Genomic DNA, 23,648 nt, shown 5'->3' on the forward strand with positions numbered 1-23,648 from the left:
ACAGACAAGTAATTTTAAAAGAGAAAAAGGATATGGGGAAAAGTCAGAGGCTTGGGATGAGTGGATGCCAGAGACAGGATGGGCTAAATGTGCTATGAAATTCTATTTTCTGTTCTGAAAAATAAGCTTTACAGAATAAACTGAGACAAATCTGCACAGGGCCTGTTCATTCAACACATTTCCCTCTGTTTCAATATACCTGAAAGTGATATGGAAGCAATTAAGTATGTTAGAAATAAAAGAACATGTCTTGCCGAGCACTAACTGTGTTTCAAATTTCTAGCTTTTATGGTTTTCCTGCTACCTAAATATTGACATTATTAAATGTAAGATTAACTTTTTAACTTCTGTTTCAATGTAACTCCTGCTGGCTCAGGATAATTTCCAGTGCAGAGCTCAAACTGACCTAGCCAGGAGAGTTCTTGGGTCAGGACATGTCTATGCTGAGTTAGCTGGTCCAAGCCAAGCTGGCAGTTAAAGTAACTGTCGCTGTCAATGATTTCTCACCTTTTGCTTAAACATTGAGATTTCCCCCTTCACAATTATTGCCCGCTTTGTGTTTTACTGCAATATCTCCAATCCCCCATAGAATCATAGAGTCATACAGCATGGAAACAGACCCTTCAGACCAACTGGTTCATGCCAACCAAGTTTCCCAATCTAAACTAGTCCCATTTGCCTACATTTAGCCCATATCCCGCCAAACCTTTCCCGTTCATGTATCTGTCCAAATATCTTTTAAATGTTGTAACTATACCTGCATCTACCACTTCCTCTGGCTGTTCATTCCACTAGAACTTATATGCCTATTTCCCTACCACAGCAGTGACACATGATAACTCCCTCTGTAACTTTAATTGAGTTGATTCCCCAGGATTAACTCTGTACCCCTTCTCCGTGACCAACTTGGATGCATAACCCCAGATGAAGTCTGGCTAAAACTCTGACAGCTCCCCAGCTGACTTAAACAGACAGGTATGTCCGGGACCTGCAGGACTGTCTATGGTGCACTCCCTGGACTGTTGTAATACTGGACCCCTGATCTTGTCCACCGCAAACAGCCAACTGACCTTGTCCAAGCCTCTGGACTGATATGGGACACTGCCCTTGACTTACTGTGCCAGGACCCCCTGACTGAAGGCTGTCTCCCTGGTCTGTGTGAGGACTATTCCCTAGACTTTGAGACATGGCCATTTGGTCGAATCCAGTGTGTTTGCCGTATAAGCTGCTGGCATGTGAAGCAAGGGAAAGACTGATGTAATGCTTTACAGCAACATGTTTGTCCCTGTGACTGAGGACTGCTGATGTTGCAAAGAGTATTTGTGGACTGGGAGGCAGGATGTTCGAATTTGGAGTTTGTAAGATTTTGGTGTTTGTAAAATGCTTGTTGGGGGGTGCGCAGGGAGCAGTGTGAGGTCCTTTTAAAAGATGATGTACTTTATCTATGCTTAAAGATTTTAAAAGGGTGTCTGTGGGCAGCAGGTGCATAGAGCACCTGAAATGAAACATTTATATCAAAAGGCTGTACAGTCAGCAGGCCAAGCAACAGTTTTGTTTTGTTATCAACGTAACAAGTTTTCAATTTAGCCAATTAATTTGAACGAGGCACTTAGATACCTAAAAAAAATTAAATTTAAACAAATTGACAAAATAGGACTAATCCTGTTGTGAGAATTTGATATGGCACACCAAGTTAATATTCCTGACAGAAGAATTCAGTGGAGAAGGTGTTCCTGACAGAGAAGGCACAGATCATCCTGGGAGACATTTCTAGAGACCAAATTCTAATTCTTAAGTTTTTTTTGCTTTATATAAGTGGGACTTGTATTGCGTACTGTTAGAATATTGTTTTATTTGGGAATAGTTAGTGGCTAGAAGGGAATTGTTCAGTTTGTTAATAGTTTGGTTAATTTGTTCACTGTTAGACTTAGCTAAATAATTTGTTTCTCGTTCATTGTAAAGTGAGTGTTAGGGATTTATTTTACTTAACCACTAGCAGTTGCTGAAAGATTATACCCATTCCCATGCTCCTTTTAACAGATTATAGGGTGAGGTCCTCCCCTTTGGGTGATCTGGTGTTAGTTCTCAGTGCGGGGTCAACCTCAGCTTTATAACACTGACAAGCAGGGAAGCTGCCTGGTTTTGTGTGTGTGCTACAAGGTGAGGCAAGACTGTGAGCGTTTAAGCTTTGGCTGAGGAGGCAATGTGTGAAAAGGCAAGAATGCCAAAGTGGACGGAAAGTGAGCAAGTGCTAAGAGAGCAAACAAGCATGTCTGGGATGCACCCTAATTGAATTAAGTGCCTATCCTTGTGTGCAAAGTTTGTGGGCAGCAGCATTCCAATGGAAGGTGCTGATGCCCTCCAAAATGCAGCAGCGGTGCAGAGCTGTACTACAAATGGGTTGGAGATATGCCGTGAGGCTGGTGGTGATGCTGGTACTGCTTGACTGCCAACAACCATGGGGAGTGGTGTAGTGGGTAGTGACTGCCAATGGAGCTTGCCCCGAGATGTTGGTGCCTGGTATTGAAGATGGAGGCCACAAGAGTCCCCAGATGTCCAACTGACTTTCATGTTGGGAGTTATCACTGTTTCTTTTCTATCCTGCGAGAGGGGGAGAATGGAAAACTGCGTGTCATTGTGGCAAAATTAGAAAATAATGGTATGCTCACACATTCAAGTCATTGCAAATAGGCCCATCATCACTCTCTAGTGAGATTCTTGTCTCACCATTCAAAACAGGGTTGGAGCATTGGACTCTTCTTACTGTTGAGGCGGAGAGGCTAATTTCTGCCAACCTCACCGTCCTTTCTCAGTTGTCTTGCCAATGGACAAGTTATTTAGAAGCTGGGGTGGTTCTGCCTCTATCAAATGTAGAAATGTCTTTATTTAATTTTCCTGCCATTTATGTTGCTATTTGTGTTTGCTTTCTTGACTGCCCCTTTATGTCATACTCATCTCAAAGCTTCCAGGCACACCTTGACATAAGTAATGAGTGTGCATAAAATTTCTTCAGGATTTACAGTCTTGAATGTGATATTACATGTCTGTGGAGACTGCATTAGGAATCAGCACAAAGATCTCCATATGCATAACAACGGTTTAGTAGATTTGTTTATTATCATTCCTGATACGTTTGTGTTTCTTATAGAGAGGCGAGTAGGGTTTCATAAGACCTCAGTAGCTAAATTAGAACTAAGATTGTGTTTCCTTTTAAATTTGATGTCAAAATATTGTTCTCAAAACAAGATTATTGTATCTCTCAACATCGACCTTAAGTTGAAGTTATGAAAAGTTATGAGCAGTTTAAAGGATGGTCTCAGCTCCATTCGAAAGAGTTCTGATTGTGGTAGGTCTCCAGCAGAGCAGTGATTTACAATTTCCCCAACAGAGGAGATATCGGTTTTTGTTAACATAGCTCAGCTGAAAATGTTACATGGAAGTACTTCCCTCACAATATTGTATCCCTTTAAAGTTATCAGACCTTTCTGCTGAGAGTGCCAAATAAACATTGTTTAAAAACAAGTTCCAAACAAAAAATGAACGGAAACAAGATCTTGAAATAAAGTCTCCTGAGGATATGGTTATTCTCGGACCCTGTTGTCATGTTCAGTAAATTCAAATAACCACCCTTCCCACCCTCTCGTTGGCAGCATTTTATCTATTTCTCATATCTTTGGGTTGTTAATCCTTGAAATGTATTGAATACGTCTGGCATCTCATTGTAAACAGATCTTATTTTAATCACATCAAACTGACCAAATTTATTCCAAAGCAATATGATGTGGACTGTCAAATGAAATGAAACTGAACTTGTCAATCCTGCAAGGGATTTAACATTATACATTATTTCTCATTAAATAATTCAAGGTCTTGGATTATTAATATTGGGGAAGAAAAGTGCTGATTGCTTGACTGAAGTCAACCAAACTATCCTCTAAAATCCTTAGTTTTTTTGGGATATTCCCTACACCACTTGTCAAGAAAGGTAAGAGGTGCAAGTTAAACAAGGAATGAGAGAAAGAACTAAGAAGATCTCAGAGAAGAGAAGGCAGAAAAGAAGTTTGGGATGATATAACTCTAATGATGCTATTATTTTATTTCACAGTCATTGATAAATAAGGGAAAAAATGATATGGGATAAAGGCAGGGATATGAGACTAGTGGATGCCACTTTCAAAGCTTCCAAGAAGCAGGACCAGCTAAGTGTGCTGTAAAATTTTATAGTTCTGAAAATCACGTTGTACAAAATAGACTGGGACAAATCAGAAATACTCCCACCTATTACATTTCCTCTGCTTTAAATTGGCATGATTTGTGGTTATAATGATTAAACATTATTTATCACATTCTAGGTACGTTTGATCCATTTCCTTCACATTGATAATGAAATAAATGATTAAAGAGTTAACTACAGTGGTTACTTAAATCCTAAAGCAACATTAGGTTCTTTAAAATAAATATTGTAATGAGAGTTGTGTGTAATGGTCTAGATGTTGAATTCTTCCTTAAATTGATGCTCTTTGGAAGTTTAACTGGAAGAAGGTTGTATTACTACTTATTAGAAAACAGCACAGCACCATGTTCTTGAATAATTTAGTTGTTATACTGTCTTCTCTGAATTAGTGCTACAGCTTGGACACCTGCATCTCTTGAAGGCTGTTGCTAAAGTCTCCTTTTCAATACGGACTTCAAAATTGTGGCTTTTGGAAAATATCAAAATCTTCTCTTAAATTGTTGGCAAAGAAGTCACAGTTAATGTGAAAAATTCTGAGAGACTAAAAATGATGGCTCGTGCTTTCTTTGGTTCTCCAAACACAGCATTCCCAAATTAGAAGTAGCTGATCTCCAAATTTATTTTTCTCTTCATTCATTCATAGGGTGAGGACATTGCTGGCTAGGCCAGTATTTATTCCCCATCCATAACTACTCAGAGGGCAGTTAAGAGTCAACCACATTGTTGTGGGCCTGAAGTCACATGTAGGCCCAACCAGGTGAGGATAGCATTTTCCTTCCCTAAAGGACACTATTGAACCAAATGCATTTTCCCTGACAATTGACAATGGATCCTTGGTCATCATTAAACACTTAATTCCAGATTTTGTTATTATTGAATTCAAATTTCACCATCTGCCATAGTGGAGTTTGAACCCAAGTCCCCAGAACATTAAATGCAAAAACAGAAATTGATGCGTTGCAGGTCTGGCAGCATTAGTGATCCTTCCTTTAGAATACTACCTGGTTTCCTGGATTAAGAGTGGAGTGATAATATCACTGGGCCATCACCTCCCCCTAAAGTCACTCCCCCCCCCCCCCCCCATTCTGCTCACATTCTGACAATTCAAAATGAGCTGCTCTAATGGGAGACCTGGCCTTGAAATAATTGAATGATAGCTGCATGTAATTATAGCGTTTTGCCAAAGATGAGTAATTTCTTACAGCAAGTGAGCAAAAGGACCATGGAATAAATGTGTTTAAGCTGGAACTCACACTTGGATAATTATGTGATTCGTGACAAAAGGCAAACTGTTTATAAAGTGTCAGTGTGTGCAATCTTTAAAACTAGTGAAATGTTTATACAGAACCATTTACTTAACAGGCAGGCTGTGCAAGATGTGCATGAACGCAAATAATAAATGCTAAATGTGTTTTTCAACGAGGCCCATCTCATTTCTTTGTTGCCCTTGTGAATGCCCTAAGTTGATTATAAAACGATATGTTTGGAGGTCTTCCAGCCACTATTTTGATGAGTGCGCTTCAGGCTTCATTAACATTGGAAGATTCCTTAGCGATTCTAGGGTCGGCAGTCAACCATTTCAAAATTGTTACTGTAAGCCAGCTGTGTTCTCATAAAATAATGGAACCTTGGCCTGCCTTTCAGAGCAGTTAAATGGTCTGCGAGAGATAATGAACATGGAATCGAAAAGGCTTTGAGTCACACAACCTTGATAAATCTTGAAAATAATCATTTATGGCATCACTGAGAATTTCTGATGTCTAAACAGTAATCTCCACATGGTCACTCTACATCGCAATGTATAAAATGGTGGAAGAATCTTGTTAGCCCGCTGCAAATCATTTCCTTGTTAAACTGCCTTCTCCAGTCAAGTGAGACTGTAAGATCCTGAACAACTTTGCTGTCATACTTCTAACTTCTCAGTGAATCAGTAGTCAAAGGAAAGAATTGTGAATGACTTCCATATACTGTTACCTTCTGCATACTCTTTTGAACGAAGTATTCATTCTAGGAGTGCAACTTTCACTTACCAACGAACCACCTGTCTAAACTTGCTGGCTTTAATCATTATCATTTGGAGTGAAGCACCATCAACCCCTGCTGTGGAATCCAACTACAAGATTGACTTGGATTTACGTAAACAAAAATGTACTCTTGGGGTGTTTCACAGGTTAAAGAATGCATTAATGATAATGATGACCAATAGCAGTCAAAAGGTGAATTTTACAGGGGAGACTTGTAGCAACCTCCATCTTAAGGAACAGTAGTGGTCCCCTCTATGTTAATTTCCATTTTGTGCGGCTCAAGAGCTCCATTATAATCTGACAATCATTGTCACATTTGCTGCAGTGGGCTAAGAAGGTGCACAATTCACTGATATCTATTTCCTCAGTTATCTTCTTGGCTTGCTAAGCTTTTCATTTCTGCTCACCTGTTGCTGTGTTTTTCCCAAGAGTAAGCCTCCAGAAGTGATGGCTACCAGTGACTGATTCCACCCGTGTCAATGCCCACTACTTTCATATCTTGCTTGCTAGCATTCTCAAAGCAGAGACATGGACTTCTAGGAGGCTATGGCCCGGTTGTCAATCCACTGAATATGACCAAGCCAGTGAAGAGGTTGTTGGCTTAGAAATGAGTGTGTCCTGATAGAATTAACTCATCCTAGACTTCTTTGTTAAAGACCTGGTTCTGACAACAGGTGCTGAAGATACAGTGAAGGTGGAAACCATCCCACCCTATCTCCTGCCCAACATATGCTTTCTAGGCTCTGCCATTGTCAAGAATTGCACTGAGGACACAGGTTTGGTTGGCTGCCCATGTGGTCCTCTTCTTCAGGCTGATGTTCATCCACACACTCTTTACTCAGCTAGGAAGAGTTAACCAGTCTTGTGCATTAATTTCAGCATCAAGTAACAGATTGGCTGATGATTGTGGAGCCTGGATACGTGAAGTTGTCAACAATCTCCAGGGTCACAGCCAGTAGATGGTGATATGGCAACTTCCTGAGCCATGACAATTGTCCTTGAGATGCCAATTGTGAAATTAAACCATTTACAGTCAAGATAGAGATTGTCCATTTCCAGCTGAAAGCGTCCCTCAGTCCAAAATATGAATGCAGCATCATTAGCACAGAGCAACTGTCCAAGTAACTTCATCAGAATATGTTGAATGAGAAATTCACCATGAGAAGGGGCACTGACCATGCTCTTCCTGCCATGGATATTGTGACCTGGGAAAGATAAATGAGAATGTGTAATGACTGCTTGTGCAGTGTAACTAACAGCTTCTTTCAGAACAGACCATGCCACAAGGTGACTTGGAGATAGCCAAGGTCTAGATATTAGCACCGACTGAAACTGATCATCATCAGATGAGGCTGTCTGAATGGCGTACTCAACACATGCAGTTGCCACTGTTCTACATGTGATAGTGATCACCCTTATAGGATAACTGGTTAGGATGTAGTAACTCTTTAAGTGTTTATTTAAAACAGCCTTTCAAAGGAAGAGAAATGCAAAGATATTTGAGTAAGGAATCCTTGACCATATTGGCCTGGACAGCTAAAGGCATAATGCCAATGATGTGGGAAAGAGACAGAGAGTTTCATAGATGGTTAGAATTAAAGTAACAAAGTTCTCATTAAGGATGGTTGTGGGATGTGGCACAGGATAAGAGACTGCAAGCAAAGTTTAGTAAGTTTCTGAAGAATGCAATATGGGAGACTGGCTGGCAGAGAATTGGAAACGTTGAGCCAGGAGGTGACCAGCATGCATGAGAATTTCAACAGCAGATGTGCTGAGGCAGGAATGGCCATCACAGAAGTTACGGAGTTGGTGGTCTTTGTGAAGCAGCTAATATGAGTTGTGAAGTGAGTTCAAAATTGAATAGGACCACTCAACTTTCAAACAGGCTGGTTCAAAACGAAACAGTAGTCCAGATACTGTCTGAGATTGATTGTAGGGAGTTTGTGGCTTCAGTCTTCCCAAAATTTAACTGGGAAATACAGTGATAAATCCAACGTTTATCTGCAGACGATGTCATCAACAGGAAGCACGTGGATGAGGAAAAAGTGGTGGGGCCAAAGGTGGGAGACTGCAGGGGTAATGGTGAAGAGAAGTGGAAAATGATCTGGTTGTGATTAGATGAGTGAGAAATCTAGCAAAAGGAAAATTATTGTAGCAGTGCAGACTTCACAAGGCTGGAGGTGGCCTCCATGTTGAATGCAAAAGTACTGTAAACAAACCCCGCTTCACTTCATGAACTGTGCTCAGAGACATTTGCTAAGCACATACAGTGGTCATCGGTTCGAGTAGGATGTTGTCCATTCCGTTATTTTGATTGTCAAGTGCAGGGCCAAGTAGGGGTACAGTATTTGAACAGTGCAAGAGGTGGGGGAGCCCAGCTGTATTGCTGTGTGACTTACAACTGTTCACCCAGACAACTTTTTATACTTCAAGGCTTACTTCTGTGATGATAGGGTAAGTAGTGGTGGGGGTAACAGAGGAAGGAGTCACTTTACTAGTAAGCCAGCAAGATTGATCAGAGATCCCAGGCCACAGGAGGTCTGTTGCATGTCAATCTCCAGAGCCAGGCTCCTGAGAAGAAAGCTGTACAACAATAGTGTTCCAATTGGAGTTCTTCTGTGTTGCAGATCACAGATAGACAGTGACGTTCAAGATCTGCCATACAATCCTGTGTTATTCTCGTGGTTTACAGTATCAAAAGCATCGCAATTAGATTGTAACTTTGTAACATGGGCCAATAGTTTACCATTTCATATGAACATAGTGGCACAGTCAGCAGTTCATTAAAGCTCTGTTTATTGAATCGGGATAGATTAAAAAGAAATGATTTTCTCTTGTGGAGAGTAACTTGTAAGTGCTTAATAAAAAGAGTCCTCACTGGAATTCTTTTCTACAAAAAATCTTGGTTCCCTTCAGAAAGAATGTCAAGACAATGGAGAGGGTGCAGATGAGATTTGTTAGAATGGTAACCAGGATGAAAAAATCCAGTTATCTGGAGAGAGAAGAGAAGCCGGAAATGCTGTCCTTAGAGCAGGAAAGGGTGAAGGTGTGATCTGATATAATCTGACATCTGACATCTGACATCTGCCTGAAAGAGTGGTGTAAGCAGGTTCAGGAACAACTTTGAAAAGGAAGCTAGATAGTTGGTTGACATTTATTTGCAAGGCTATGTGGAGAACACTTCTCCACCATTAAGATAACTCTTTCCCTGAGCTGGAATATTTGCAATGGGATGAATGGTGTCCTTCTGCGCTGTAATCACTACATTTAAAGATTTTAAATCTTAACAAAAGAAAAGTCTAACTTCATTCACATGCACATATTTGCTGCTAATTACATATGTCAAAGCCACACAGGCCAGTGTCTCCCATCAATTATTCTCAATACCTTATCTCAACCAAACAGTTGTTTAAAGATAAAAATCTGGAAGGAACAAAAGGAAGCAAGACAAACTATAGGCTTTGGAATTGTGCACATTAAATTAATGGTTCTGTTAGTTAACAGCAGCATTGGTGCTAAGAAGGCTGAGAAGTTAACACATTTGTCAAGTAGTGAATTTAAAGTTAGGATGCAGTGTTGAAATAGCAAGGAGAGCTGGCCAACTGTGGCGCCACTGAAAACAAACCTATTTACCTTCATTATACAACTGCTTTATTTTTAGGAATCAGAACAACTGACTGGCTGGATGAGTAAAAGTCCAAGGCACTATTTGTTGTTCTATGACAATAAGTATAGCCAATAGTGCATCTTTGCAAATGGTCCCTGGCCAATCTGATACAGTTGAACACAATGCAGCCATTTTTAAGCTGAAACACATTACTTGGCAGAAAAGCAGAATCCTTCACTGAATTTAACCCTCCCACGCTACAATTACTGTTTTAGGAATATTAAGATCCTGACGTTATGTAGAATGTCATGACAGTAGAGAAAATAGATACCATTTAATCTCATTGATGTAAGGATTCAACAAGGAAATGAAAATTCATCTTTACTTATTCCAAAATTTCAGATGGCTCTGTGATTGTCAGTTGAAGATTCTTTTGGAAAGTTTTTCACTCATTACTCATAAGCAATGGTCACTCTTTTACAAAAGTGAATTCTGACTTTTATTTTGTTTGTATCCGGAAGTTCTTTTACACACAACTGAAGAATACATTGTTTCTCTCAACACCGAATCACCTATGGTATTTTTTAATCTATAAATCTCTACCAGTAAATGACCCATATTTGCGAATTGATTAATTTATCTGCAAAGCCCACAAAGTGCAATAAACCTCTGGCTTTTAGCCAGAACATCCAAACTGTTGCCAACTGTTCACGGCCAAAATCAGATTTGTCTTGGTACAAACCTATTCTTTGTAGGATCATAGAATAGCACACCATTAAAAGTTACTGTTTAACCTCTCACATCTGGGCACATCAACATTTATAGGCAATGCTACGACCTCGCTTGTACATAAGGTTCAGCAAAGGTTAGTGCAGATGTTGCTAATCACTGAGAGCCCTGATTTTAGCATTGCCTTTCTCTCAAGGGACCACCTCAAGTAGTGGCCAATCAGTGCAAACTGTCCTAATTCTTTCTCTGTGTGACTTCAAACATGCCATATGTCAATTTGTTGCAAAAGTATTGTTACTTTGTGAGTGAAACACCTAATAAAGGAGTTGGTGAGAATTTAAAAAAACAGTATCGGAGTTGGGATGTCATTTTGTGACTGTACAGGGTATTAATTAGGCCACTTTTAGAATGCTGTGTTCAGTCTGGACTGCCTACTCAGGGAGATTTCGTTAAACTTGAAAGGGTTCAGAAAAGATTTACAAGGATCTTGCCAGGGTTGGAGGGTTTGAGCTATAGAGAGAGGCTGAATAGGCTGGGGCTATTTTTCGTGGAGTATTGGAGATTGAGGAGTGACGTTATACAGGTTTATAAAATCATAAGGGACATACGTAGAATCTCTACAGTGTGGAAACAGGGCCCAGCAAGTCCACACAGACCCACAAAGCATCCCACCACCCTATAACCCACCTACTCCACACATTCCTGAACACAATGGGCAATTTTGCATTGCCAATCCACCTAGCCTGTGGGAGGAAACGCACACAGACATGGGGAGAATGTGCAAGCTCCACACAAACAGTTGCCCGAGGGCAGAATTGAACCTGGGTCACTGGAACTGTGAGTCAGCACTGCTAACCACTGAGCCACCATACTGCCTAAATCAATAGGGTGATTAGCCAAGGCCTTTCTCCCAGGGGACGGGAGTCCAAACTAAAGGGCATAGGTTTAAGGTGAGGGAAAATATATAATATATAAAGGAGACCCAAGGGGCAACGTTTTCATGCAGAGGGTGTGTCTGGAATGAGTTGCCAGAGGAGGTGGTGACAGCTGGCTGGTACAATTACGGCATTTAAAAAGCATCTGGATGGGTACATGAAGAGGATGGGTTTAGAGGGATATGGGTCAAATGCTGGCAAATGAGACTAGATGAATTTAGGCTATCTGTTCAGCATGGATGGGTTGGACCGAAGAGTCTATTTCTGTGCTACATGTATCTATGACTCTGAGTCACTGAAAACTAATAGGTAGACTCAGAAAATCAAAAAGTAACTGTCAAAAAAACTCAGGAAGAACTTGCAAAGATTATTATTTTGAAATACGGCCAAGTTCAAAGAAACAGAACTCATGGCATAATAAGATTGACCAAATTGTGCACAACTTTTTGACAAAAGTCATGGTTGCAAGTTGAATCAGGCTGAAACCTGGATTTTACAAATGGAGGCACTGAGTAGATAATCAAGGTAGGTCTCTAAGGTTTTGGAGTAGATTTGTAGCTCGGGTTGTGGGTGTTGTGGCTGGTTGGCTCGTCGAGCTGGTTTGTTGTTCCGCAGACGTTTCGTTACCGTGCTTGGTAACATCCTCAGTGCAGCCTCTGATGAAGTTTTCCCACCTGGTTTTTAAACTCTGAGTCCATTGTGATGGATTGCCTCACTTCCGGGTTTTCTCTGTAGTGCAATGTATATAGGGTCGAGTTCAATGTGTTTATTAATAGCCTGCTTCGTGGAGTGCCATGCTTCCAGGAATTCTCATGCTTGTCACTGCCTAGCCTGTCCCAGGATCTTGGTGTTGTCCCTGTCAAAGTCATGGTTCTCCTTGCCAATGTGAATTGAGATAATACTCTTTTCTGACATCATGCAGGACATTATTGATAAATAACATTTTCAGTATAAAAGTATCTTTTGTCTTCTTTAGTGCTACTTTTGAGAGTGAGGTTGGTAAAAACAGTCTCTAACTTGACAGGTCTATGATAATGAGATGATAAGAAGGGAGCAGATTTCAACACCTCAAATCTGTTACTTCTTTGTAAGTTAGAACCTTAGCATTACCTAAAACATTGGTTTGACACAAGAATAAAAGGTATTCTCAAGCATTTGTGAAAAATAGATGCTAAATTTATATTTCCTCCAGTACTTGGTCCAGGAAACACAGGAAAATATGAAGAATTACTAGCTTCTTTTAAAAGTAGAGGTTTTCCTTTTAGGGTGCTTACAAGCACCTCATAGACACTGTGGTTCCCAAATGTGTAAGGCGGCAGCTAGCCCTACTTGTCCTCAAACTGAGCTATTTGCATGCCCAGAAAAATTCGAGGTACAATTCTGCTTCTTTCCTTGGCTGTGTTCCTGACAAAGGAAGAGGAAATGAGATCTCCTGATTCAAAAGACAGATGTGCATAAAAAAAACCATTGCAACCAGTCCCTAACCACTCTGAATACATTACAAAGTTAACAGTGACACTGCTTAAAGTGCAAAGTTTCACTTGTCACACTTACTCATTATTATTGCTGCTCGAAGACACAAGAACCTTTAAGGGCAGTCAGATGAAGCCGAGGATGCAAATGCATTGCAATCTTGATCTCATACTTCTACTCAGAGTGATGCACTGAAAAATTACTTCTTTTGCTCTGTCTGGAGGGCATTTAGAGCAGCTGGATCTCAGCTGAGCATCTCTGAAAACTTCCCTGTAGACACTCCTGCACCAGTAATGTTTTGCTTTTGTAGTAGATGTTAGCCCTGTAGGTGTAACTTAGTGCTGCTAAAATACGTGGAGGGCAATTTCTTCTTTTTCTTGTTGCCTCTGGAAGATACATAGACTTTGGGTTCCTTAACAATGGGGAGGTCCCAAAGTGCTATAGAAGCGCGTTAATATTGTTGTTAATTCAAGCCACACTTACTGCTTGAATTTCTGACTTAACTCTCTGGTATCCATGATGCTCGCTATAGGCAGAAGAGTGAAAGAGTGAATCAAACACATCTCTGCATACCCTTGGTGATGGAGTCCCTCATCTTGTGGGACAATTTCCTTAAGTGGTTCTTGGAGTGGAGAAAATGAACATGATGAGATTGTTAAGATTAATAGGGTCTTGTTCCAGTAGCTGCCACCATCAATAATTCTTTGTCATTGTTTTCTGGATGAACCCTGGGAGAGTAAAAGTTCAGTTTAATATAAAAAAAAGACACACAGGTTAAGTGTCTGTGCTCAACCAAGCACCTGAGATTCTATGCAATTGTTTTCCTTTTCAACGTGGGATTTCACATGGGATGATAGTATTCATAAACCGAAGAAAAACACTTGTTATTATTCCTGGAACCAAAACCTAAAGATAGAAACAATACAGAATATGCTTTTCCTCAGCACGAGTATGACTTTTTCACCACTGGGGGTTTTGAAAATTAAACATTTAACCTTCAAGTCTCGAGATCACAGGTCAAAACCAACGTTGCTTCATTTCCAGCTTTATTGACCCCAAACCGTAACCCCCTACCTACTTGTCTTCCGTAGCTTCTGCTTGGCCTTCTGACTGTTTCCAGCATATTCTTTTTGCTATAATAAGAGAAATGTGGTGACTCTTTTAAACGCAAGAGACTGTCACAATTCACTTGGACTTGTAACTTACCAATTTTATGGCTTGAAGAAAAGGTTCCTTTAATTGGCTGAGTCAGGTATGTTATCTTGTACAAATTCCTCCACCGTCACTTGTCACTCATCGGGAACAGTCTAATCAGTGACCAAATTGACTGGCTGCCACTGGACGCACCTATATATTTGTAATGTGATGACAGTTCTGGTTGTGGACAGATTCTTTGTTCTGAAGCTTTGTGTATCTGCCTTTGTGAGCCCTCAGACCTACCACCAGTATTCTTAGCCACTTTCCATTTGTAGCAAACTTCATTGTGCTCCAGCTGTTTCAATGGTTTTCTCAAAGCCTTTCATGACCACGCTGTTCTGGTATAATTGTATGATCCACATCAAGCAAGCTTGAAGCTAAAATGTAAATAATATCTTTGCTGTGCTTCCTGCCCCTGCTTGTTATATTTGCTGCTGAAACACATATCCAATACCTTTAATACGAGAATATACAAACACAGAAATAGTAGCTGAGTTGGTGCATAATCCCTTGAGTTTTTTGTAACTTTCAGACTCAACTTTTCAGACTCAACTTTTGAGTTGAGCTTTTCAGACTCAACTATTCCGTTTCTCTCCTGGTCAACATCCCATCTTATAATAAAGCTCACCCAAAACTCTATTATCCCTATCCTAATTTGCACTAGAGACTGTGTCATCCATCTCTTCACTGCCTCATGGCTTACATTAGCTTGTAAGCCCTAAATCCCTCCATTGTTACATTCTGTACATCCTCCATTGCTCTACACTGTCTTCCATTGGTACAATCTCCTACAGCCTTACAACCCTCTGAGAAGTCTCCATGGCTTTCACTGTTATCTATTTTGAAACCTCCATTCACTCACACCACTATGTATTGCTGTGCTTCAGCTGGCTAGGGCTTGAGGCAATTGGAATTGCATAACTCCTCTCATCCTTTAAATACCCACTGTTTTCCTTTACATCTTTCACCAAGCTGCATCTTCGATTTCATTCTTTGACTCTGTCTCAACTTCTGTCTGATTTGCCTCCTGTGAAGCATTTTGGGTTACTACATTAAGGACAACATATTGATGCAACTAGTTGCTGAACAGCAGACATCTCATTCCCAGTGCTGATCTATTCCTGTCATTACATTCTTTTCCTTGGCTTTTGAATATGCAACTGGCAACATATATTCACTATTTGTTGGTGCTGAATCATGGCCAAGACCTGTTCTTGGTTATATAATGTTAAGAGAAAATTAGGGACAAATCCTGTTAAGAGATGGCAAGCCAACACATTTATTATTGACTATAATTCTTGATGCAATGGTCAATAACCTCAGTTGAGCAGCACGTATAGTTTGGACAATGCAGGTGCCTTTTCATATCCAAGATGGCATCTTCTGATGCTGGTTGTTCTGGCTGCCATTTTCACAAAGAATATTAATGCTGCCACAGATAGCAGGTGCTACAAGAAAGGAGCTCGAATACACGAGGAGTTCAAATAGTTCATCACTTCACCAACCACTTCCACCCCAACATTAGGTTCAGCTGGACCATCTCTAATACCTCTCTCTCCTTCCTGGACCTCTCTATCTCCATCTCTGGCAACTACCTAGAAACCGATATCTATTTCAAGCCCACCGACTCTCACAGCTACAAGAATACATCTCCTCCCACCCACCTTCCTGCAAAAATGCCATCCTCTTTACCCAATTCCTTCGCCTCCCAGGATGTAGCATTCCACTCCCGTACATCTCAGATGTCCTCGTTTTTGAAGGACCGCAACTTCCCCCCCACAGTGGTCGAGAACGCCTTTGACTGTGTCTCCCGCATTTCCTGCAACTTATCCCTCACACCCCACCCCCACTATATCCCCTCCTCCCACCTCAAACCTCGCCCCCATCTCCTACTTACTAATGCATCATCCTCCGGCACTTCCGCCATCTACAATCCGACCCCACTACCAAAGACATTTTTCCCTCCCCACCCTTATCTGCTTTCCAGAGGGACCGCTCTCTCTGGGACTCCCGTGTCAGCTCCACACTCCCATCCAGCCCACCTCACCTGGCACTTTTCCCTGCAACCGCAGGAAGTGCTACACCTGCCCCTACACCTCCCCCCTCACCCCCATCACAGGCCCTTAGAAGACTTTCCACATCAAGCAGATGTTCACTGCACACCTACTAATGTGGTATACTGCATCCTCTGTTCCTATTGTGGCCTCCTCTACATTGGGGAAACCAAGCAGAGGCTTGGGGACCGCTTTACGGAACACCTACACTCGGCTCACACTAAACAACTGCACGTCCCAGTCATGAACCATTTCAACTCCCCCTCCCATTCCTCAGATGACATGTCCATCCTGGGCCTCCTGCAGTGCCACAACAATGCTACCCGAAGGTTGCAGGAACAGCAACTCATATTCCACTTGGGAACCCTATAGCCCAATGGTGTTAATGTGGACTTCACAAGCTTCAAAATCTCCCCTCCCCCTACTGCAATTCAAAACCAGCCCAGTTCGTCCGCACATCCCTAAGCTGTTCTTCCTCCAACCTATCCCCTCCTCCACCTCAAACCTCACCCCCATCTTCTACTTACTAATGTCATCCCGCCCCCTTGACCTGTCCGTCCTCCCTGGACTGACCTATCTCCTCCCTACCTCCCCACCTACACCCACCTTCACTGGCTCCATCCCCGTCTCTTTGACTGGTCTGTCTCCTTCCACCTATCTTTTTTTTAGCATAGTACAGGCCCTTCGGCTCTCGATGTTGTGCCCACCTGTCATACCGATCTCAAGCCCATCTAACCCACACTATTCCATGTACGTCCATATGCTTATCCAATGACGACTTAAATATACCTAAAGTTGGCGAATCTACTACCGTTGCAGGCAAAGTGTTCCATTTCCTTACTACTCTCTGAGTAAAGAAACTACCTCTGACATCTGTCCTATATCTATCACCCCTCAATTTAAAGCTATGCCACCTCATGCTCGCCATCATCATCCTAGGAAAAAGGCTCTCCCTATCCACCCTATCTAAACCTCTGATTATTTTATATGTTTCAATTAAGTCACCTCTCAACCTTCTTCTCTCCAACGAAAACAGCCTCAAGTCCCTCAGCCTTTCCTCGTAAGACCTTCCCTCCATACCAGGCAACATCCTAGTAAATCTCCTCTGCACCCTTTCCAAAGCTTCCACGTCCTTCTTATAATGCGGTGACCAGAACTGTACACAATACTCCAAGTGCGGCCGCACCAGAGTTTTGTACAGCTTCACCATAACTTCTTGGTTCCGGAACTCGATCCCTCTATTAATAAAAGCTAAAACACTGTCTGCCTTCTTAACAGCCCTGTCAACCTGGGTGGCAACTTTCAAGGATCTGTGTACATGGACACCGAGATCTCTCTGCTCATCTACACTGCTAAGAATCTTAGCATTAGCCCAGTACTTTGCCTTCCGGTTACTCCTACCAAAGTACATCACCTCACACTTGTCTGCATTAAACTCCATTTGCCACCTCTCAGCCCAGCTCTGCAGCTTATCTATGTCTCTCTGCAACCTACAGTATCCTTCGTCACTATCCACAACTCCACCGACCTTAGTGTCGTCTGCAAATTTAATAACCCATCCTTCTACGCCCTCATCCAGGTCATTTATAAAAATGACAAACAGCAGTGGACCCAACACCGACCCTTGCGGTACACCACTAGTAACTGCTGTCCAGGATAAACATTTCCCATCAACTTCTCCTCTATCCATCTTCTGTCCACCTCCCCCTCTCTCCCTATTTATTTCAGAACCCCCTTCCCCTCCGCCATTTCTGAAGAAGGGTCTCGGCTCGAAACATCAGCCTTCCTGCTCCTCTGGTGCTGCTTGGCCTGCTGTGTTCATCCAGTTCTACACCTTGTTAACTGCTACAAGAAAGCAGCATGGGTATGTTGTGTCATCAGTCTGATTTAACAGCTTTCTTTTCCCACGTTGCTCACTGTTCAGTGTTCCAGTCAGTTCCTTCTCTTAACCTTGCACATTGAATGTTCCTTCAGCTCCTTAAAGAACACCCCTCACCACCAACATTTAACATGATCAGCAATTATTTTCAAGTTAGTTTCTGATTGGTTTTTCAATTGCTTGTGCTGAATTTGGTGGTTTAGTGGTTTGCACTGCTGTATGAAGCTGCTGAAATTGGCAGGGAATGGTGTGGCAGGTTCTGTCGGCATTGGTTCTGAGTTCAAATGTTCTGCTCCAATCGTTTTCTCCCTGACATGGTTGCAGACATTTATATGCCTATCAACATGGCAGAAAGATTAAGCTGAGTCATCACAGAAGCAACCATGCTGTTTGAGGGACAGAGCATGGGGCAGATTGCTTTCAGCCCATTTCAGCCCACCATCCTCTGGGCATGGTGCTCCCAACTCAACTTCATCAAGGAACATTATCTCAAATACCTCCACTTTGCTGAGCAGGTGCTGAAATCTACCATCCTGGTGGAGTAGCTCTGGTGGGGAGAGAGTGACATCACCAAAGGCGATGAACGGCAATGTGAATCTTCATATGTCTGGCTCTTTCTGGGCTGCAGCAGGTGATGTTTGCAAAATCTCTAGGGTTTGCATAAGGGACATCACCAAGGCTTTGCTTGTAAAGAGAAAGGAACATGTTTCATTTTTTCTTGGCTGAAAGAAACAGGAAGAGCCAATTCATGGTTTCGTCATGGCTGTTGGCTTCCTTATGATACAGAATACCCTTGGCTATGCATACCTCTCTTTTTAGGCATTGCAAATCAGTTCTGAGATCTACCACAGCTGGAAGGGATCCGTTGTTTCAAAGTCCAGCTGTCAACCCTGGGTACCATTGGCACTAGCTGGTGCTGCATGGCCCCCATCATCTTCTGCTTTGCACTTTCTTCCCTGATCCTTAGAATACTCGGTGCCACATTTCTCCTGACGGTCCAAGTCTGCACAATGTTGTACAGAGTGCAGCACACCATGGCTGTTCGGGACATGCTGGTTAGTGTCAACTGAAGCACACCCCCAGATGTGTCTTGGCAGGGGAACCATGTACTCGGCAAGCAGACAGCTCGTGTGACTATACAGCAGATGGTAACATAGCTCTCACTGCAATGCTTTTGGGCTTCATTAGTCAGGTTTGTGACAGATGGCACCAATTCAATGAAGTTGTAATGTGTTACACTTTATCCTGACCATGTCAAGTAAAATATCCATCAGTAATTCCATTAGGAGGTAACTATTTTCTTCTTTTTGCATCAAGAGTTCAGTCACAGTTCAATGGACAGCACTCATTTCTTTGTGTCAGAACCTAAAAACATAAGAAATAGGAGTAGGAATTGGCCTCTGGCCCATTGAGCCTGTTCTGCCATTCAACAAGATCGTGGCTGATGTTTTCATGGACTCAGCTCCACTTATCCTTCGGGTCACCATAACCCTTAATTCCTTTACTGGTCAAAAATCTATCTTTGCCTTAAAAACATTCAATGAGGCAGCCTCAACTGCTTCACTGGGCAGCGGGGTCCACAGATTCATAATTCTTTGGGTGAAGAATTTCCTCCTCAACTCAGACTAAATCTGAAAATGCAGTGGCCCAGATATTCCAGTCTTTGGTGTAGAGCAGGCTAGGCTCCTGCATTGGGATCCTGTGGAATCTCAGCCTGTGAAGAATTGCCTGGGGAATTGCAGGTTCTGATGAGCAATTGCCCCAGGCCAAGAACTCTCCAAATGAATCCATAAAGCCAGAGCATTCAGTGAGTTCCAACGTAGACAGTTGAAGTACTGACTAAGACTGGCATTGCAGTGCAGTACATTTGCCCTTGTGGATTTACCGTTGAAAGGTCGATTTACACAGTGGAATGCTAAACCAAAACCCTGTTTTAATTTCTTGAGTTAGAGCTGCTGCACTTTAAGAAGCACTCTATAACTGTCAGTTTAACTGGATTAACATATTGTTGTCATGTGACTTTGGTTGGGTATTGGCTGATAACCGAATGTGGCCAATGCCCAGCTTTTTCAATGATCATCTTTTGTGCCTGATGACTTGAAAGTAAAAATCTGGTCTTTTTTAAAGGGTTTGTGACATTGTTAGATTGCAGCAATAATGTAAAGCAGGATCATATTGGAATGCGTAGAAGTGATGAATGATCTCGTCACAGTATATTAATGAAACCTGTTTGAATGAATCCAGTCCTGACCTCGGAGCACCCCTGACCCATGCCTTTTGGTACATCCCCATGCTATCTCAGGATATGTGCCAATAATGTACTTGCCAAAAGTATTTAATTTAAAACAAATCCAAACAATTTTATATTTGACCTTAATGAAGAATTGTTTTTACAATGAGACAAAATGCTTAAGATAACATTTTTCTGAAGGTTTACTTCCTGAGTCTGCATTCCTGGCCCTGTTATTTAGTGGATGTTCTACAGTCTGAATATTCTGTGTATTACTGAAGGGTTGGAGATCTTTCGCTTGGGTTGGCAGGTCTGATCCACTGTTTGGCTGTGTGGATGCAAACCTCACAGCAGCTGTTCCTGATCTGTTCCACAGCAGCAATTTCTGCAACTTGGCTTTTCTGTGCAGTGAGGAGAGTCATCGCTTGGTGAGGGTTGTGAGGAAACCTTCAGCATGCATCACACAATTGATGATTTATGCGTCCTGTGGCCAAATTTGAAACCAGACTCATCAGTGTGTAGGTTCATAGCAGTAAAACTGGGAATACTTTTAAAGGAAGAATTGATGGCTCAGCAAGTGGAAAAGTCATTCCAGCAATGCTATAAGGGACTATATGCTTCCGTATTATTAGTTATGTTTACTGTCAGTCAAAAAGATACAGGAAATATGAATGTAGAGTTTGAAAATGAAAGTCTAAACTTTGCCTTGTCTCTTCCAAGGTAACAAAAAACAAACCCGAATAGAGACCATTTTAAAACCAGTAGAACAGACTGCTTGAATATATATGCAAAAGCTTTTTTCTCCCCTAAAGAGTTTCATCTGGAATTAATTTTTTAAAAGTAAAACTCTACATTCCAGTGGAAAGGAAATTAAATGATTTTTTAAAATGCTGTGGGTGTCTGTGTAACACTTTCATCATGTGCCATTTGTGTTATATGTAACAGTTTTGTCAAATAGAGGGCCTTTTATTCAGTTACATGATCAGAAAGCCATAGTGGCCTACTGTATTATGGTCAAATTCCTTGCACTAGGGCATGCCACATACTCCTCTAGGCATTAGTTTCTTATCCATGGCCAGTTTACATTTAAAAAGGATTGACTTATAATTGGCTAGCAATTTATCTGAATGACAAATACGGGTGAGAGAGGCCTGTTTATCTCAATGCACGTTTCAGCAGAGATCGTTGTCCCTCCATACATGCATTCATCTTTGATGAAACATTAATCACAATCTATAAGAGGTCTAATATTGAGTATAGTGAGAGAAGTAGACGGGAATGAGACAGTTTCAAGAGGTCAGGTTTGTTGATTGAAATCAAGTCAACACTGTGTGCAGCAGACATAACTTTCAAATGGCTACTCAACTGGATTGAGTGCTGCTGGCAAAGAGCTTCATATTATTTTTTAAACACTTCTATCTTCCTTTCATCTCTAATTATTTAGTGTTTCAATGGGTATGGTAGACTTGCATTAGAGTATGTTGTACTCCAGAACAAAACAAGAAATTGCTGGAAAAGCTCAGCAGGTCAGGCAGCATCTTTGGAGAGAAATCAGAGTTAACGTTTCAGAACCACTTACGCTTCCTTAGAGCATGAGGTATTGTACAAGATCTGTGTAAGGATTATAATTCACATATGACCATAGTTCCTTAAATATTTGTTATTATTCTTGTGTTAACAGAGAGAATCAAAATCCTAGATGTTGCCCAATTGTTTTAACACTAGCACTCATCAAGCAGTTATTACAAACACAAATACTCTTCTTGTCTATCCTTTCAAATAGTAAATGAACGCTTTATGTTCTTAAATACAATGCAGCAGCTGTTGACTATAGCACTGCTGTTGTGTGAGTGAGCAATGTCTACATTAATTCTTAGCCATCTTTGAAAGAATTCAAATCAAGCTTTTGGTCAGCTGCCTTAGAAGCCCTTCTTTAGCCTAGAATTTATCTTTTCCAGATTTAGAATGCCTTGAAATAATTTTCTATGTTAATAGGCACTTTAGAATTGCAAGATGGTATTGTATTGAAACCTTTAGCTCACTCTGTGAGGAACAACTGATGCAATGGTACATGTTAATGGTATACCATCCTGTACTATTGCTGTGTATGACAAGACTGAGTACCATACTCTGTTGCCCATTTACCTTATACTCACTTGCCCTCCATAAACCTTTCAAGAACCTTTAGACCTCTCAACTTCTGGCAGCTAATGTTGCATAAAGAGGGTGCCGATTCCCCCTAATGGTGTGCTGGAAGATCAGACGTTCCCTCTGTGTTCACAGTAGGTATGGATTAGAAGCTCTGGTATATAAGCAGCAATGGAGTGACAATCCAGAGATAATAGAGATAATGGGAACTCTCAATGCTGGAGAATCCGAGATAACAAGGTGTGGAGCTGGACGAACACAGCAGGTCAAGCAGCATCTTAGGAGCAGGAAGGCTGACATTTCAGGCCTAGACTATTCATCAGAGAGATTTTTCTGAAGAAGAGTCTAGGCCCGAAACGTCAGATTTTCTGCTCCTAAGATGCTGCTTGGCCTGCTGTGTTCATCCAGCTCTACATGTAGTTATCATGGAGTGACAATCCAGTTAGGCTTGGAATCTCTTTTAGGGCAGATTTTCTTCCCTAAGAAATTCTCTTTCAAAGAATCTCTGGCTTTCTTCACAAATCTTCTAAAATGAAGCTCTTCTCAGCCATTGGAATATCTCCTTCTTTAGTTGTGCACACATTCTGATTGTGCCATTGCAAAGTGCCTTTGAATGATTTCCCATGTTAAAAGGTTTCAGGTAATTAGAAGTTGTTAGTTAGACAACAGTAATAGCTCACTCTGTGAGAGGTCAAGTTATTTTACTGATACTTTTTAATTCCAGATTCCATGTAAATTCAAATTCCCAAACTGCTGGGAGAGAATTGAATTTACCTTCTCTGGACCATTGGAGTGCAAGATATGAGTTACTAGTGCAGTAAATCATTTATGTCTATCCTTTTCCTTCTACCATCAATCCTATTTTTGAGCTCACTATAATTCTTTCAGTCAGGAGTATTATTCTAGTCTCTCCCCACCTCCCTTCCATTTAGTGTCACAGATCTGAGCTGGGTTTTTGGTTAACAATTTTCATCAGTCTTTTAGCAAAGAGGACACAATAATAACAGTTAGATCTGACATGAAAACAGGAGAGAATAAGCTTGAGTAGATAGCTGTCAGGTGAAATAATGAGTGTAAAAATGTAATTTGGTAAAGTTTTTGGAGAAAGGCAAGGTAAAAAAAATGCTCATCAGTACAC

This window comes from Stegostoma tigrinum, chromosome 18, assembly GCF_030684315.1.
Source record: "Stegostoma tigrinum isolate sSteTig4 chromosome 18, sSteTig4.hap1, whole genome shotgun sequence".
NCBI classification, from domain to species: Eukaryota; Metazoa; Chordata; class Chondrichthyes; order Orectolobiformes; family Stegostomatidae; genus Stegostoma; species Stegostoma tigrinum.